The 19,585-nt window shown below is 34.8% G+C and overlaps 1 protein-coding gene and 1 long non-coding RNA gene across 5 annotated transcripts in view; both read right to left on the minus strand.

Moving 5' to 3' along the window:
• Positions 1 to 19,585, minus strand: part of fto (FTO alpha-ketoglutarate dependent dioxygenase) — a 231,498-nt gene that overhangs the window by 197,152 nt on the left and 14,761 nt on the right. The gene's annotated exons all lie outside the window — the stretch shown is intronic.
• On the minus strand, positions 8,906 to 13,187 carry LOC147836043 (uncharacterized). The gene is made up of 2 exons (XR_015495954.1): positions 12,979 to 13,187; positions 8,906 to 10,775 (listed from the first exon to the last, which is right to left on the minus strand). It is a non-coding gene; the product is annotated as an uncharacterized LOC147836043 (long non-coding RNA).

The raw sequence follows: 19,585 nt of genomic DNA on the forward strand, positions 1-19,585 counted from the left end.
CTGAAAATTACACAAGCTCTGGGTTAGACTAGTTACTGTTAGCTAACAAAAATCAGTACTGGGATTATATTGATGGGAAAAGACAGCTTAACTTTAATAAAATATATAAATAAAAACTAATTTCCAATTATCTTTATTAAAATTACTGCAATTTAAATGAATTAATATACAGTTGAAGTCAGAAAATAAAAACTGCTTTTATTTTAGCCGATATTAAACAAATAAGACTTTTTTTAAGAAGAAAAAATATTATCAGACATACTGTGAAAATGTCATTGCTCTGTTAAACATAACTTGGTTATGTAATAAAAGAGAGGGCTAATAATTCAGATTTCAACTGTATATTTTTTATGATCATAGAATATATATATTTTAAAATGATTCAAATAAAGAGGTAGGTGTAAACAATAAAAAGACGCAATAAAATGAAATGAAAATTCAAATCTACACATGGATCAAGAAAAGTGCCAATAGCAGGGAATTTCAATATTTAGCTATTAGTAACATAATTTAAAAAATAATAATAATTAAAGAAAATGCTTCCCAAATTATGTTTATTTTATATATACACATATATCATGTGGCCAGTGAATTAAAGAAATGACTAGCAGTCTTGCTCCGGAGAAGCTGAAATATGCTGTTAAAGGAAAATTACAAGATTTTTATAAAATATGGACCCCCTTTTAACATTTTCTTAACCAGGTGGATTTTTTATGTTTGAGTTTTCAACTCCTTATTTGTGTCTTATTGTATTGTTCAGATGTCATTTGAGCAACAATTGCACACTGGAAAGCTGTGAAATGCAAGGTACAAAAATGTAATCACCATTGTTATTATTTATTTTTAATTTTTTTAATTATGTACAATTATTTGAATTAGTATTATTTTATGTATTTTGTTCTGTTGTTCAAAACCCAATACATTTATTTAGGAAAAAAAATAATTCAAAAACAGAAAACAAATAATTAACTGGCAAAATAATTTGGAATATTTATTATGCAAATACAGTCTCCAAAAAATCTCCATATTTAAAAATTGTAAATATTTTTTTTTTATTAGATTACAATCAACTTTATTGTTATATGTATACGTTAAAAGCAACGAAATGCAGTTTCGGTAAAACCAGGAGTGCAATAGCAGCAAGTGCACTATATAGGTATAAGGTTTAAAGTGCAATTATAGAAAAACTATGGGTATATTTACAGAGGGATGTGATATAAACATTATATACAGGTTGTATTAGCTATGAAAAGAGATTAACAATAGATGAATATATGTACAGGTTGCTATTAAAATCAGAAGTATGCAGGTAGATATAAACATAATTACAAATGTATATGTACAGTGGGTATGTACAATTCAGATGAATTAGTGCAATGTAGTGCGATTAATATTTATATATTTTTTATATATTTAATGAAGGCGTCACAGTGTCGCAATAGGTAGCACGATCGCCTCACAGCAAGAAGGTCACTAGTTCAAGTCTCAGCTGGATTGATTGGCATTTCTGTGTGGAGTTTGCATGTTCCTCCAGCTGCTCCAGTTTCCCCCACACTCAAGACATGCGCTATAGGTGAACTAAAAAAAACTAAATTGGCCGTAGTGTATATGTGTGTACGGGTATTTCCCAGTGTTGGAGTGCAGCTGTAAGGGCATCCGCTGCGTAAAACATATGCTGGATAAGTTGGTGGTTCATTCCGTTTTGGCGACCCCTGATTAATAAAGGGACTAAGCCAAAAAGAAAATGAATGAATGAATGAATGAATGACTATTTAATTCAGATATATTGTTCTGTAAATTATCTAAAAATGTATACATGGTTATTTCAAAGAACGGTCAGTCAAGTATTTTAGTTTCGCATGAACCCTCACTTCTGTATCTCGAATTCTCCCTCTCCCTTCACCTGTTTGTCTTTCATTTTCTTTTCCTCTTCCTCCTCTTCTCTTTCACTCCCCCTCCAGCATTCCTCCAACAAAATCAATATCCTGCTGTAAAGTGCAGCGAGCCCCAGGGAGGAGGCCAGTGGAAATGGGGCGTCCTCCAGGGCGCTCCAGCGGACATGGAGTCAAGGACAGTGTCCGGCCTAAACCTGGCGTCCCTCTCTCTCTTTCCTCGGCAGGAAGGATCAATAAGCGGCTGAGGCGTTAAATTTCAGCTAGCGGGAGCGTCACGCTCGTTTGGCCCGGTTGAGTGATGGAGCATGAGCGCTTCGAGCTGAAAAGAACAGGAGCTAGGATCTTCCTACAATAAACAACTCGATAACATTTAGGCACACTGGTGTATGATGTTTTAAAAGCGTTCCTGTCAGCCTGAGCTAAAGAATGTGTTCCTAACTGAGGGACCGCGCTGTACACTCGCATCTGAAAATCCCAGCGTGACACACTGATTACTCTGTTCTTGGTAGTTCAAACAATAAATCAGATCATTTTACCACTGCTGTCAGCTGTTCCCTGGCACTGCGAATAAAGCTGTGGATATCGCTTTGGCATTCTGTGGCACAAAGAGATAGTGATTGTGTTTAGATTAATTCACTACAGTTCTTAAAGTATGCGTGAAATCATAGTTTACAATGTTTATTTTGCTAGCATACATTGTTATTTTTTAGGTGAACAACTAAATTCATCTTTGTTTCTGTAGCACTTTTACAATGTAGATTAAGTAAAGCAACTTAACTTAGATTAAGTTCTAGTACATTGGAACTACTTCTAACCAGGTTTTCACAAGATGACGTTCAGTTTAGTTCAGTGTAATGTAAATGAAAAAAGCCAAACACTGAAGAGCAAATCCAATGAATACAGCACCACAAGTCCCAAACCAACCAATCCAGTTGCAACAGTCCAAGTTCAGTCAAGTTAATCTACTAAAAAATATCAGAAGTCTGACCATTTGCGCTTCACTGTTGACATTAGTTTGACGGCTTCAGCCACAATATTCTTAACCATGGCCCTCTTACCATTTGATTAATAAGAATGAATGATGCTCAAATAGAAAGCTCCACCCCTAATCAATATTCTGTTTCAGATACTGATTTGAAAGTTAGTCTAACTTTGTGACTCCATCAAAGGAGGGATACAGAACAAACAAAAGCCTGACTTGATAAGATACACTTGTCTATGTATAAACGTATACAAGATGCACCATTGGTGTCTGCATCAAATTTAATCCACCAACCTGATTTTATATGCATTGAAAGAATATTACATGAAAGTGAGATATCTACTTTCATGATTCAAGCTACTTTTTCTGAATATAGTTCAAACAGACACACTCATGAAAATAAAGAAGTATACAGGATGAACCAAAAAGGGATCTTTATAGTGATGCCATAGAAGAACCTTTTATGGTTCGAGAACCCGACTGGGTCATTTGGCATTTTTGTGTGGAGTTTGCATGTTCTCTCTGTGTTTGCGTGGGGTTCCTCCAGGTGCTTCGGTTTTCCCTACAGTTCAACGGCATGCACTATAGGTGAATTGAATGAACTAAATTGACTGTAGTGTATGTGTGTGAATGAGTGTGTATGGATGTTTCCCAGTACTGGATTGTGGCTTGAAGAAAACATGCTGGATAAGTTGCCGGTTTATTCTGCTGTGGCAACCCCTGATAAACAAAGGAACTAAGCCAAAGGAAAATGAATGAAAAATCAAGGAATTTTTACTGTGGCAGAAAATAATATTATGCAGCGCCTGAAAAAATACGCAGCAATAATCCATACACTTGCACCATCAGTTTGAATCGGTGTATTATTCAGCAGATAAATGCCCTAATTATTACACCGGAATGAGAGTGTAGTTCCTATCCATATCAACCTAGGAAATAAGTTTGTTTTAGTACACATAGTATCCACAGAAGAGTAAATCTTTGAATAGAAAAATTCAAAACTCTTTCTAGGACTTTTTTGGGCTAGATGCTAACGGTCTAATCCACTTAAATGATTTTGGGGAGCTGTAAAATGAGCCTATTTGATAAGAAAACATGCATGTTGCCTTCCTTCAAATAAAGGGTGAACTGTGTAAATAGGTTGTGTGCAGTATATTTCTATGTAAACCATGTTAAAACCATGTAAGAGAAAAAAACATAAAAATAACATAAAATCAACCAGTTATGTGGGATTAAATGAAAGAAAAATCAACATGATAGGATTATATACATGCAGCTTCTTGTGGAATAAACCCTGACTGGCTTATCAGCAGCATAAGACTGAAAAGGCTTTACTCTGCAAAAACAACCAGCTAGGTGTACATTATCCTGCTTATCACACACCTACTTGCCACAAAAGTAAACAGTCAGACAGAAAACATTGATCTGAGCTGTAATACATTTACTAACACTGTAATTAAATGTAAAGCTTGGAGGAAAAAAAAGGATGCAGCTTTCTTGTGTTCTTATTTGGTCACAGGAAGGCACAAACAGGTAAAAACAGTGGACTGACAGATCATTACTAACGGTCAAGATGATTCAAAGAATGAGCCTGTGTTTTCAGTGGTTGTTATCTGGGAATAACATACCTTGGAATGTGTTAATAGACTAATCAAATCAACTATTCAAGAGAATTGGGTAATATCTACTGTACAAATAACCGTTTGGTTTAGGTTTGTTTGTAAAATAACCCAAACCAGCTTACCAAATTTAAAACTATCAAATGATTCTTGATCTAAACATTCCTGAGAATATGATGTTTTTGATCTATAAACTACTGTTACATTTAATTACTGTAAGAGCCATATTTCATAGTTTATTTTGTTCAAGGTAGTTATCCAAATTTTTTGTGTTTTATAATGTTCTTCTTGTTTATTCGTATATCATATACTTTTAGTTTTCTACAGCCCATGTGTAGTATGCTGTTTTAGTATGGATGTTTTGTGGCACACGCGTTTTGCTAGTGTGATGTGCAGGTGTTGGAGAGCACAAGCACAAGCTATCATAATGGTTTTGGTGATCGAATTCTAAATGGTTAGTCAAGTGATAAGCACAATGCATATGAAAAGTTAATCTGCATCCACACTGCATTTTCACTGAGCAAGATCTGTAATCGGTAAACAAGTTATGAGGACATATTTTATACTTTTTTAATTTTAATGAATCATAAATTAGAAATATTATAGTTTACTATTAACAATTAGATTATTCGTTTATTTTCCTTTGGCTTATTCCCTTTATTTTGGAGTCAGAATTCATTGTGACGAAATTGTGTGGATGTCTGATGTAAAAAAGATACACAGAATTGGATGGACTCTTATGTCATGATCAAGTGAAAGAGCACTTATATGCGTTAAAATTTGCGAAATGATCATAAGTTACATGATCCCTACAATTACATTTTAGTGGGTATCTTCAAAAAATGGAAATTTAACCAGGACGAAATTAAAGATGTTTGTTGTTGCTTATATAGTGTGTCCATTGTGTTATTGTTTGCTTGGATGGATGGATGGATGGATGGATGACTTGATCATTATTAGCATTACCAGCATTTTTGTTACTTAACAGCAAAATGTTCACTGAAACAGCCAAACTCAAAGGGTCTGGATTTGATTTTAAACAGTAAATATGTAACAATACGCAACCCATACAAGTTTACGAACCACTTAGAAACAAATCAATAATCCACAGCCCAGTCTGCTCTCTACTCTCTACATCCCACCACCGGACCCATGACGTCCTCTCCCCTTTAAACGATTCCCAAACGGATTCTGGGAGGACGGCTTGTCTGAACGGCATTAGCCAAATCCAAAAGACATGGCAGGAAGAATCTGCCTTATTTAACTCGTCAGGAAGAAATCGTGTTTCTTTATTTACTTCTGCTTCAGTCAGGGTGAACAAAGAGAATATTCTACCAGGGACTGAATAACTTAATCCTCTTTCCTCCCTCCGGCAGCAACTCGGGCAGTGACAGACAGATTAACACAGATGATGTTTGCAAACCCACCCATTTGAAAATGTAATTGCTGGTGGCATATTGAACAGTCTGCTTAAGCACTTAAGTTCATATGAGACCAGTGAAACAGAAGTGACACTAACACGATCTCTCTCTCTCTCTCTCTCTGTGTGTGTGTGTGTGTGTGTGTGTGTGTTTTGAAGCGATTCGTTCATCAGCGGACTGGAACACTGTTACTGTCATGTGCCCAGTGTACTGTGCCACTAAGAATTAGAGCCAATCAGAAGGGTTAACAGGGCGGAGCGGGGCGGGTCATGCTCCTGGGCTCTTTACAGCATCGCAGAGGCAAGAGAAACCATCATTGAGCACCTCACCCTATAAACACTACACTTTAACATCTGCTGAGAGAGGGGGAGGCCAAAACAGATACATTCATGATGTCCAGCTGCCACCTAGTGACAAATCCTCAGCCTTTAGATGCAGAATCATAGCAGGAATGTGTGCAGAGAGAAACCCATTTTCTCCATTTCACTTTCATCTCTTAACACTGCTATCAAAATACACAGATGTGGTAATGTCAGCTTTAATTGTTTTAGTTGTTTTGGTGATTGAATTCTAAATGGTCAGTCAAGAGATAAACACAATGCATATGAAACGTTAATCTGCATCCACACTGCATTTTCACAGAAAAAAATTTTTGTGCTTTTAGATTAGAATGAACTATATATTAGAGATACTACAGTTTACCATTAATAATTGAGAGTAGAATTCATGATAATAAGTGGCTTTATGTTTTAGAATAGAATATGAAATATTCTAAATAATAACTGTAAAGGAAACACAGTTTCATATATTTCAATTAATGTGGAAAAAGAGTGTATGTTTTTACCAAAACTATTTTTTTTAAATGTGCATGCATAAAACAATAATTTGCACAAAAAAAGTTTTTTTTTTTAAGAATTTGTTTCTCCAACCTGTTTAGAGTGTCATTATGAGCCTTTTACGTTATAACTAATGTGGTTCTAACGATGGATCAGTGACAATGCAGCTTTTGGGAAACACTCCTCACAACATCGTTCTTTTCCCAAATGATGCATCGTACTATGACAGTTTAGCCACAAGTTATGTCTTTGTTTGTGAAACGCACCCCTGCATGGCTGCTGTTATTGTAAATGGCAAAGGTTAGCAAAACCTGTTGAATTCAGTACACAAAAAAAGTGAAACTGTAAATGAACAATGGCATAAATAAACTGTAAAAGGACCTCAAAATGCAAGCCTCTGCAACTTTTTGACTTGGTTTATAGAGTGCAATTTAAAGCTTTACTACAGTCCACTTGAAAATGGATCACTTCAACCAAATAAACAGGGAATAGGACAAACTCACCATGTTTATTCTGAAATCAAGACTTAATATCTGCATCTGCCTTGCTTCAAGATCAGACGTAAGTGCCTAATATAATGCTACAGATGAGAAAATGATGATGAGTGCAGCAACATCCCCTTTAGCCTCTCTCTCCAACAGCCTCCTGTGCTCCATGATGAAGATAGAGGTGAAGCTAAGAGGGCTGTCAGCCACCTCTCCTTAACACACACACACACACACACACACTCACACACAAATCACAGCTGGAGAGTCGGGATGAACCATGTGTCAGCACGGGTCATCCACGCATTACACTCTCTTCAAAAACTATTTATCTTCAGTGTGTGTTCAGCAGCTAAAAATAATTACTCCTACTGACCCACGTAACACCATATGACCACTGGTCAAACCAGCTGAGGCAGTGGAGTCAACTGGTTGAAGAGCAGTTTGAGTGAATTATAGTCCTTTGTGGAGTGCAAAGGATGTGCCACTCAAACACAAGCATAAACTGCTGAGATTAAACTGCTGTACAAAGGTGTCAAGTGGTACTTTGATATTTTAAAGGCAAGAAATTATTTAAACTATTTCCAAAAGTATGCACAGGATTAGTTTTGTATCGTACCTGTCAATATTGGATATATGGATGTGCATGCTCGGTTTCTACATTTTGGATTACATAGTGGACATTACATAATGGCAAAATTTGAAAAAGTGTATTTGTAATACTTTACTTGAAGGAGTGTTGATAAGACTGACATGACACCTTTATAATTATGACATCCCTTTGAGAATATGACGATTTTGTTATGCATGCTTTTGACAAATGTATGTCATTTTGAATGCAAATATTGTTTGAGATGTCTTTGTTATGACAACTTGTCATAAACAAATAAATCACAACTTAACCATTAACCAGACAACTTGACTTGTCATAAATCTGTCATAAACATGATTGTCATTGTAACCAGGGGAGTGACAGTTCGGATCCACATGCAGGTTTATTGAAGATTTAAGCAAGCAATGGTCAACACGGGTGCACACAGATGTATGAAGGCAATCCAGAAACAACGTCAAAGTAACAGGCAAGAGGTCAGAAGGCTGGCATATTGACAGATTAACAAGGCGAAGGTAAAAACACGCAAAACAAGACAGTAAATGCGTTGTAATGTCACTAATTGTAAACAAAACTTGGTGACTGGAGTGAGTGTGTGTGCTGCTTAAAAAGTGAGTATAATCAGTCCTTTACAATACTCTGGTGGTGTATGTGCAATCAGTCAGGACGAGGAACGTGTGTTTGTGTGTGTGGGGCGGAGTGCATGTATGGAGTTGTAGTCCATGAAATGGCGGTTTTGTAGTCCGTTAGTGGTTGTGCATTTATTCTAGCAATCTATAGAGTTAATATCGCTGGTGACCATGACAGTCATGAGGCCATTTTAATTGACATGACTATTTTTCTGATCACTATTATCAGTTAACCAAAATGAATGTCAACAATTGCTCAAATGAAAATCTGCTAATTTTGACAATCGTACTAGATGAGTTGAATAACTATTTGGAAAGAATTTATTATTTTAGATGGATTAGGATAATTCTGTATTGCAGTGCATATCCATTAACTAAAAGAAACAGTCTACAAGCACAAATAAATTAAATAAAGAAACAGATACTAATTAAATAAACAGTGATTTATTGTTTTCCGAACAGCATTCAGGTGTACAGCAATTAAATAATCAATGTAAAATAATACTCCATAGTCTTTGTTTTATTAACATTTTAATCGTTATTAATTTGTAAAAGTTACAAACAGTATAGTTTCTTATAGGGATGAATCCTTTAAAACCCCTCATAGTCACAGGCCTCAAAAGTCACTTTTTTGCCTACAAAATGATAAATTATAATACAGACTCAACATTGCGTATTTTTTGAGTTGTGACTATTGAGAATGATCACAATGCGGTATTGATGCTAAAACGATATATTGTGCAGCCCTAAAACACAAATTTAAACTAAGTTGAACATTACCAAATTTGATAAATTTGTTTAAATTAAGGCCTTTTGAATTTTTTGCAACCACATACTGTACCTCAAAAACTATTATTACTATAAACTAATTTTTCATTGAATTTGAGGTCAATAAATATTCGAATGAATAAATATTTTATTTTAAATTGTTTTTCTTAAAGAAAGAAAGAAAGAAAGAAAGATTATTACATTCATTTAAAAGAAATCTATAGAAAATCTGAAAAATTAAATCATCCAGCCCTAACATCTACAACAATTTTCACATGATCAAACTTCATTTCTAGTTACCATCAGATACCATTTTAATATCCATCCATCCTCACCTTTTAATATTGCATTTATATTGCATTTAGTATATATTGTATTGTTCTTTAATACGGAATGCTAGTTTTTGCAGGTAAATAGATAGGATACACAGCCGGTCAATATACTGTAGCAGCATTTTTTATGACACTATATAACAATAATCCATATTTTCACAGTACTGTGATTGTTGGGTTTAGGGTTAGGGTAGGGGTAGATGTAAAAAAAAAATGTATTGGGTAGTTTAACATAAATAATACAAGATACAACTACTGTTTTTACGTTACTGTGATGGGTTTAGGGTTGGGGTGAGGGTTAATAAAATACAATTAATGGGAATTTTAAAAAATAATGTAAATCATTTTCATTAACTTCCGCCGGCAACCGTATCTGATCTAGCAACAATCATTTTTGCGTTTGTTTTAGAACTTCTGATTCAGCTCCCTATGAAAGAAATGACTAGGAATAAAATGGTCAAATTACTTGGTCTATAAACAAGTGTGAGCATGATTATACAAACAAAGCAGAATCATATAATAAGAAAATATCAGTTTGCAACATCAGGCAGCATAACGAGCTGTTTTTAACATCTAAAAATGAATGGAAGTGAATAAGACTGGAAGTTTCCAGCCAAAGAGATTGAAATGGCTGCACCCGCTCATACGCAAAGAATTAGGTGAATATAGAGTCAATGTAAAACCAGCAATAATGAGCGAGCTTTGTTTGAGGAACATGGAGAGTTTTAAGTGCTTCCTGTGGTCATGATAGCAAATATGACTTCTGTTTCCCATTTTTTAAAAAGCATATAGGAAGAAGAAAAAACATCCAAATTAGAAGAAAACAAAGATGTGTTGAGCAGGAAAAGAAGGATGTCACAGTGTAGCATTGTTAGCTAATTTTCTGTAAATTAGTGCTAAGGCACACTCACATAGTAAACCCAACAAGATATAGGGGAAAAATAAATAAATTAACATAACAACATCAATAACTGCGAAAACTAATCTGGAGTCTACAGTCCATTCATTGAAGAGACATCAGGACAGTGTCACAAAAGCAGGTATGGCATGACATCAAGAAGTAGTTTCTGCTTCCTCTCTCTGAGCTGACAGGTCAGGCGCACATTTAATTAGCACAGGGAAAAACAAACATGCACGCAGCAGGCTAATCAGGTGTCAGGGCTCTGTTTGATCAACGCTTGAAATGTTGTCACAAACCCTGACAGAGAGAGAAAGACAGAGAGGGGATACAACAAAGCTAATGATAATGTGTGAAAAACAATGCGAGCTAGCCTATTAGCAGATACTTACTCTCTCATTTCTACACACTTGCTAGATGTGCAGAAGACGCTTACGCAGTACACTTCCCAAAACTTCTGCCTTAGCACAAATCACAGTTCAGCAAATGCAATTCAATCATTTTTAATGACACTGAACATTCAGTAACAATTAGTAAAATTCAGATTTATGTCGTCATATTCTCACTTTAGGCTTACTGTCGTTTTTATGAGTGACTGATAAAGATGAACGTCCCTGCAGCGGAGTGAAAATTAAATCAGTGCTAACTCCCCAGTTTTACAGCAAATGCCACAAATTTTCCCGCAAAACTATAAAACAAAAAATAAATACATAAATCAATCAAATAAAACACTCACAATTGTGATTTACACTACTGTTTGAGATTGGATAGCTTGATTCATTGATCGAATGACTGCTGATTGATTTCTTATATATAAAATAATAATATTGAAATTTAAGATAATCTGCAAATAAATTTTAATTGAGACAGTATTTATATATTTTCATTTTATCTGGATTTATTTATATTTAGTAAATATATATTTTATACTTAATTGTTTTAAATTACTGATGACATTTTACATGACATAAAACAATAAAAAAGTATTTTTTTTATAAATAAAAAAAGACTATTTTATATTCAGTAAATAGATGCCAATTATTATTATTATTATTATTATTTTACTTCAAACTATTTAAGAAATCAATATTTGGTGGATTTTACACTTGGAAAACAACTGCTTTTTATGACCAATTGTCATTTTCTGAAAATAATAAATAAACAAAATGACGATATATATATATTTTTTTTTTTTTGCATTTGGAATAAAGGTTACCAGATCCTTATGGTAATGCACACTCACTGGCCATTTTATTAGGCACACCTGTAAAACTGCTTATTAATTTCTAATCTGCTAATCACATGGTAGCAACTCATTGCATTTAGGCATGTAGACATGATCAAGACGATCTGCTGAAGTTCAAGCCACTCCTTTCAGCTAAAAATAAGAAACTGAGACTACAATTCACACTGGCTCACCAAAATTGGACAATAGAAGTTTGGAAAAATGTTGCCTGGTCTGATGAGTATCCATTTCCGCTCTGACGTTTGGATGGTAGGATCAGAATTTGGCATTGTGTCAAGTGCCAGAGTATTGTTGCTGAACATTTTCATCCCTTTATGACCACAGTGTACCCATCTTCTGATGGCTACTTCCAGCAGGATAACGTGCAATGCATATAATACAAATAATTTCAGACTGGTTTCTTGAACATGACAATGAGATCACTGTACTCAAATGGCTTCACAATCCCCAGATCTAAATCCAATAGAGCACATTTGGGTTGTGGTGGAACTGGAGATTTGCATCATGGATGTGCAGACGACAAATCTGCAGCAACTGCCTGATGCTATAATGTCAATATGAACCAAAATCTCAAAGGAAAATTTCCAGTACCTTGTATCTATGCCACGAAGGATGAGGGCAGTTCTGAAGGCAAAAGGGGTCCAACCCAGCACTAGTAAGATGTGTAACAGTAACAGTGGCTGGTGAGTGTGTATAATAGTTTATATAATAAACCAAATGTACAATTTTACTCAAAATCATAGCTTATAAATACAGTAAATGAATAACTTTTAATTAAATAACTTTAAACAAGTGGGTATTTATTTTTCTAAGTTTTGTATATCTCAAATTAAATAAAAATAACAATTTATTGTTATTTATTTCGAAAGAAAAGCCATTTGTAACTTCTTTGTTGACATGTTCAATCAATCTAGTTGTCATTGCTGAATAAAGGTATTTGGTTTTCTAATAAATAAGCAGATGTAAAACATACTTTACATAGACAAAATAATGTCAAACTAAATAAATGATCATTAGCACTAAATAAAATCAAGTAAAATTAATCAAAATAAAGAGATAATGTAAACTAAATAAAGTATTTAAATAAATCCAAAGGAACAAAAATAAGTAATACCAAGCAACTTTAATAAGAAAGTCTGGAATTTAGTTTAGTAATAATTAACATCACATCAAACCACTCACTGTGCTGGCAGAGACCCACATCTAAACATACACACGCACACACAAACAAACACAGCTTCAATATCTAGTGTTTACCTGCCATTTACTGCTTTCCTGAACTCACAAGTGAACTCAACATTTCAGAATGACAGCAGCGACACTTCCTCTCAACCAGATTATCACCAATGAGCGGGAGGGACGAAAAGGATGATACATAAATTAATTAAAGTTAAAAAAAAAAACACACACACACTCACACACAAGTAGAGAATTAAAGTTGGTACATCTGTCAGCGACTCAGCTCTGCTCGCTAATACTTGTGTTGGAACATTTATACCCTTGAAGTAAATGATCCGCTGTGTAATTGGCAGCGGAGGAGAAGAGAGAGGGATGATGGTGGATCCTGGAAGAGCTGATAAGGAAGCGCTTTTTCCTCAGAACCAGGAAAAAAGAAGAAATGTGTTTAAAAAAAAATAAAAAAGCTCACCGTTTAATCCCATTGTCATCGTGGAGCAGGGGACGCCATTACAAACAGAGATAGGCCGACTGAAGCTGTCTGTGTGTGAAGAACAGAAGACGTGTGTGTGTGTGTGCTTGTGTGTGTGTGTGTGTGTGTGTGTGTGTGTGTGTGTGTGTGTGTGTGTGTGTGTGTGTGTGTGTGAGAGAGAGAAACCAGGTTGCTGGATTATTCCAATCCATACGTGCCATCAGTCAAGGGCCTGTCAGAGTGTTGAAAACACACACACACACACACACACACACACACACACACACACACACACACGCTACGAAAAGAAAAAAAAATGTCATACAAACTATGTGTGACAATGCGATTAAGCAAAAATGTGTTCAGACATGTATACCGCTCAAGCACACATGCACACACAGTGGGAAAAGTATCAGAAAAGGATTATGTTTATAATCACTGTGTGTGTCATACTGATCTGGCTGTTTAGAAGCAAAGACTATTGTATATGTCAGCTTTAAGTGTGTGGCAATGGCCTGCAGTGTGGGTGTTAAGGTACAAGTTTTCAAAGAAATTAGCTGATGCATGAAAAATGCATTTTTAAATAAAAAGACGTAGAGGTATACAGTACATCCTAAGAAAAAACAAGACATGATAAAATTTTCCACAGGCACAGATGTCTGTGAGCAGTAAGAGTGTACTCACATTAGGCACAGTTGTATTGAGCCGTACTCTCACTCCATACAGTGTCAATTGCTTTAATTACATTGTTTTGTATCATTTAAGTCGTTTGAAATGCACTGACACACAGTCAATTCTTGTGCTAAACAGATCCACCTCTTTTGATGCTCAAACCTTCATGAAGTCCTCGTGCTGGACGCATTAGGAGGTTTGCTGAAGGTGCAGCTGATGTGCAATGAGGGGTTTGCATCTTTAATAAACTATTACAGTTCGTGGTCATTGCAAAGTAAGAATGATTAATAAATCCATATGAAACAGTACCTTAAAAGTGACGTTGCGTCTTCAGTTTTGTTCTTAAGCGCACTAACACTACCGCACTGCACTAAAGCCCAACTATACCATGACCTAGCATGGTTCCGATAGCCTAGTGTGAGTACACCCTAATGCAGAGTTCAGACTGCATGATTTTTAAAGTAGTCGTGTCACAGATGTTTGCATACTGCATGACTATCTGGAAAAGCATTTTGTCGCTGCTTTGTTTACACTGCAAGACTTAAAAAAATAAATGAATATAAAATAATCGCAGACAATGGTCCACAAACTACGTCTAACAATCAAACACGCAAGAAGTGACATGGAAACAAGGTGAGCTCAAGTATTGCATCTTTTGTTATTAACGATATAATGAGAAAGAAGCTTTTAATGGGGTAGAAAATTTACTTATTTTGCTCACCTGACTTTTGAAGGGAATTAGCAATTTCTCCTCTTATAATCAGAACACATTTCACACAGCAAGATTTGAATCGAGTGGTTACAAAACATATGCATGCATGCACACATGCACACATATAGAAAAAAAAAAAAAAAAAAAAAAAAAAAAAATTATATATATATATATATATATATATATATATATATATATATATATATATATATATATATATATATATATATATATATAATTATTAGCCCCTTTTATTTTGGTTAGTTTTGTTTTATATCAAAATTATTAGCCCCTTTAAGCTAATTTTTTTTCGATAGTCTACAGAACAAACCATCGATATGCAATAACTAATTACCCTAATTACCCTAACCTGCCTAGTTAACCTAATTAACCTAGTTAAGCCTTTTAATGTCACTTTAAGCTGTATAGAAGTGTCTTGAAAACTATCTAGTCAAATATTATTTACTGTCATCATGGCAAAGATAAATTAAATCAGTTATTAGAAATTAATTATTAAAACTATTATAATTAGAAATATGTTGCAAAACAATCATCTCTCTGCTAAACAGAAATTGTGGTAAGAATTAACGGGGGCAAATAATTCAGAGGCGCTAATAATTCTGATGTCAATATATATATTAAAGAATGTTAGGTGTAAGCACTGACATCCTGAATAGGAAAAACAAATACTGCAAAAGTCATAGTAACAGGTTTCCAAACAACTAAAACAATAGTTTTTTTTTAGTTTTGAGTAAACTACACGTTAAGGGGTTTAAACAGTTTGGGTGCCAAAACTGTTACAATTTCAGAGGGTAAACAAAGCCAAAGACCTAAATTGAATTCAAGGGTTCCATTTGCAATACAGATCACATATGTTTAAAACTTGCTTTACATCTCTGACTAAAACTCTTACTTTTTCAAACATCACACACAACAGCCATTTAAGAATGTTGCATGTCAGACTGTATGAACATGTTTCCAGCTATAAGCCATGTCATACTGTGGGCTCTCAGCTGTCATTATTGTCACACTGAACGATGATTTGCACAGAGTTTTGCATCATCAATCCGCATATGATTGTAAGCCGCATTTACATGAAGAATTTAAATGGCAGCTAGTAAACGAAACGAATTTCTAGTAGGGCTGGGTAATAAGGCAAAAATGCAATCAATAATTATTTTCCATATTGAATGATAATGATATATATATATATATATATATATATATATATATATATATATATATATATATATATATATATATCGATACAAACTCTTAATGGTTTGTTGTTTTCATACTAATTACATTACCAGGTTTGGTGCTCCAATTGGTTATTTGTTTGACTATCATTTTAGAAGATGCCGCACCAAAAGATTACACCTTCTGACACTGGCAGATTTTCATTTGAGGATACATTTTAATTGTTTGATAATAGGATATTAGCAAAGCAAGTGGTCAAACTAATGGTCAAACTAGGATCTGTGGACACTTGTGGCGCTTTATGTGTTCTCTGTATATGAGGACATCACTACCATTTACAGTACACCTAGAAAATAAGGCGTGATTTTATGTTTACATAATTAAATTGTGACAAATTTATCAATTTAGTGTAGCTGAATGTACTTCTCAAAATAATAGTAACAATAACAATAAACATAACACGTTTTCATGTTAAGGAGCATTCACATAATTGTTGTTCTGTTTTAATTTAACCAAAATAAACTAAGGCTGCATTTAAACTGCTTATCTTGATGCTCAATTCCGATTTTGTGACTGTATCCAAAGTACCAGCTTACATCATTTTTTAAAAGTGAATAGTATCTGATACTCTGCATTTGCACTGCACACAGCAAAGGCACAATGAACAGGGAAAAAAAGAGCAAGCGCTAACTGATCACAAAAGAGTGCTATTTTCTCCATTTCTGTGTTTAATCTGTTTGTAGTGCTGAATTTATTTATTTATTTATTTTTTTTTTGCCAAGTTGTTTTACTATTGTTTATGACAGAAATGTTCTGATTTGGCCATCTTCTTTTAATCCAGGCCTTTTTAAACCAGTGGGCATCTTAATGTAATGTGCATGGCGTGTGATGTGTGCACACGATGCATGCAACAGTTTTATATTAGTTTATATTGTTACGTGGTGGATGTTGCACTCTCTCTTTCTCTCTTTGACAAGCTGAAATACTTGTGCTACATGACAACATAAAAGCTTGTTTAGCCCTTGTGTATGAGATTTAAGGTTTGGGACTGCTAAAGTCTGTTGCGAAATGAAAGAGAGTTGACGTCATTCTCTACTGTTTTTAATGATGCGGGACACAAAGATGAAAATCCGATCTACTGTACCTGCTTACACTGCAGACACGAGGGCATTGATCTGATTTGTCGTTCATTGCCATGGATGTGGATAAATCTCCACATATGAACAAGGCCTGAATCTGATTTAAGTAAATCGGAATTCATGTGATTTTTTCCTGCTTACACATATATGGGCCATATCCGATCTGTGCCATATGGGAGAAAAAATAAATAAATAAATAAAAACAATCTGAATTGAGTCACTTGAACAATGCAGTGTAAATGCAGCATAAATGGAAAAGAAGAGAGCTAAAAATAATTCCATATAGTTCCTAACAATTACAAAAAAAAGTGTTGGTATATTGAATACACTCAAAATTGAATACACTCAAAAAATATTGGTGCTGCTTGTTTAAACTACTTATTTAAAATGAGCTGAATTAACACAATTCTTGTATTTTATCAGGAACAACTTAAATGTTTTATGTTCAACCGACTTAAATTGGTAAAAAATTATTAAGGAAAACATGAAGAATTTGTGTGGAACCTAAGATTGTGCGATTATTCGAAATCAAATTGCAATCTAAAACATTGAAACGTTGCAATTAGTTAAATCGTAAGAGGCTGATATATGAAATATGTATTATTTAATTTTCCCTGCACAGAGCAAATGCATGACTGGTGTTTGTGTGTGACAGTCTTACTAGCCAATTGAGTGAGCACACTTTTATTCTGCCCAATCAGAATTGTATAACCAATCTATGTGAAATGCCCACAATAAAAAATAAGATAAAACAAACTGGTAAGTGTGGACATGTGGGATGATGGCATCTGGCACTTCAAAAGCATTACTTTCCAAATGAATACCATGGAAAACAGCATTGGCAATATGGGAATATTTTGGTTTCACAGAGAGCGGAAAAAAACAGGAAATTTTTAAGAGCTGTTGCAGAACTGTTCCGACGACTTAAAGATTCTTGATCTGAATCTTGACAAAAAAAAAATAATTGCAAATCAAATCACAATACCCATACAAAAAAATAAAAATAAAAATAATTTGCAATTTGATATTTACCCCAAAAATCGCACATCCCTAGTGAAACCCATCATTTTTTACAGTGTAGGTTTCATATTTTAATGTATTGGACATTAAGAAACGAAAGAATATTTAAAAAGTGAATAAAAACCAATAAATAAGATTTATTTAGGTAACTTTAAACACATTAGCACACTCCACCACCGAACAGCAAAAACTTTCCTCTGAAAACAAGGCGTATCAGGATACCTTCCATTCAGGCAGTTTGGCCAGAAGAACAGGACACTGACGTCTGCTCATCACCATAACTACTGAACTTGAACCACCAACCTTGGCTGACCTCATCTAAATAAACAACAGGAGAGACAGAGGTCTGGCCCCATCACAAACACACACCGAGAAAGAGTGAGGAAAAAGAGCATATGATAGACAGCAAAACAGAGCCGTTTTCTTTATGCAGCCCTGATCATGTGCTTGACAGTAGTTCAGGGTGAACTTACAGCTGGATGACCAGGGGCACAGAGACTGAGAGAGCGAGAAAGACAGCCACGGACAGAGAAAGAAAGAGAGAAAGAGTTTTGACAGTAAAATTACCACCAAGCATACCAATGAGCATTCAATAGGCCACCGCTACACAAGCTAAAGTGTTTGTGTGCACGCTGGTAAAGGCAGAAGAGACAGTAATGAGAGGCCAGTGTCACGCATCGGTGACCACTCGCTCTCGCTTTCACTCCTCCTGAACCTCACCTTGAAACAACAGCATCACATACTAGACATTTGACAAGGTGTCATTTAACCTGTTGCCGGTGTGGTGATGGCACTCTTGAAATATGCCAAGAAAAGCTGTCGCAAACTCCAGGAGACAAAAGCCATGGACATTCTGCAGCTGAATATGCATGTTGCTCGTTTTCCGCATGTTGTTCGGTTCACAGAGAGCTTGGACAATTATATGAAAGGCAACATATTCCAATAACTACTTTACCTTGCAAGAAATAAATATGCAAAACAAAACAAATCTAAATCAATTCAGTCATGCTTTATTGTTAGCTTAAAGTTAATTGCATTATACACGTCACTTTAGAAGTTAAAGTATATTTCAGATGCAAAAAATGTTTGGTCCAACACGGTCACCATGTCATTATCTTTTATAATGATCAAATGTAGCCGCCAGAGACTCCTATGAAGTTTTCATTTCTCGATTCTAAAATTTCTGTAAATTACTATCTCCCCTCCAAATTCTGTTTTGAATTTTTTTTTTTGGTCAGCTTCATAAGTCAAAAAAATGTCAGACTTGAAAATATAAATGGTGGGCCCACTGAAGTGGGTGAAAAAAATGTTGTGCATTAATTTCATGCTAATTTAATAATAAAAATGCAAGGATAAAAAAGCAAGATTATTGATTTATAAGAAATAGTGTAGCCTGTTTCTGGTCAATAACTAACTAAAGAAATGAATTGATCATGTGAAATGAAAGAATCAATCACTCAACAGTTCTGACTT

The sequence above is a fragment of the Danio rerio genome, chromosome 7, assembly GCF_052040795.2.
Source record: "Danio rerio strain M-AB ecotype USA chromosome 7, GRCz13ab, whole genome shotgun sequence".
NCBI lineage: Eukaryota > Metazoa > Chordata > Actinopteri > Cypriniformes > Danionidae > Danio > Danio rerio.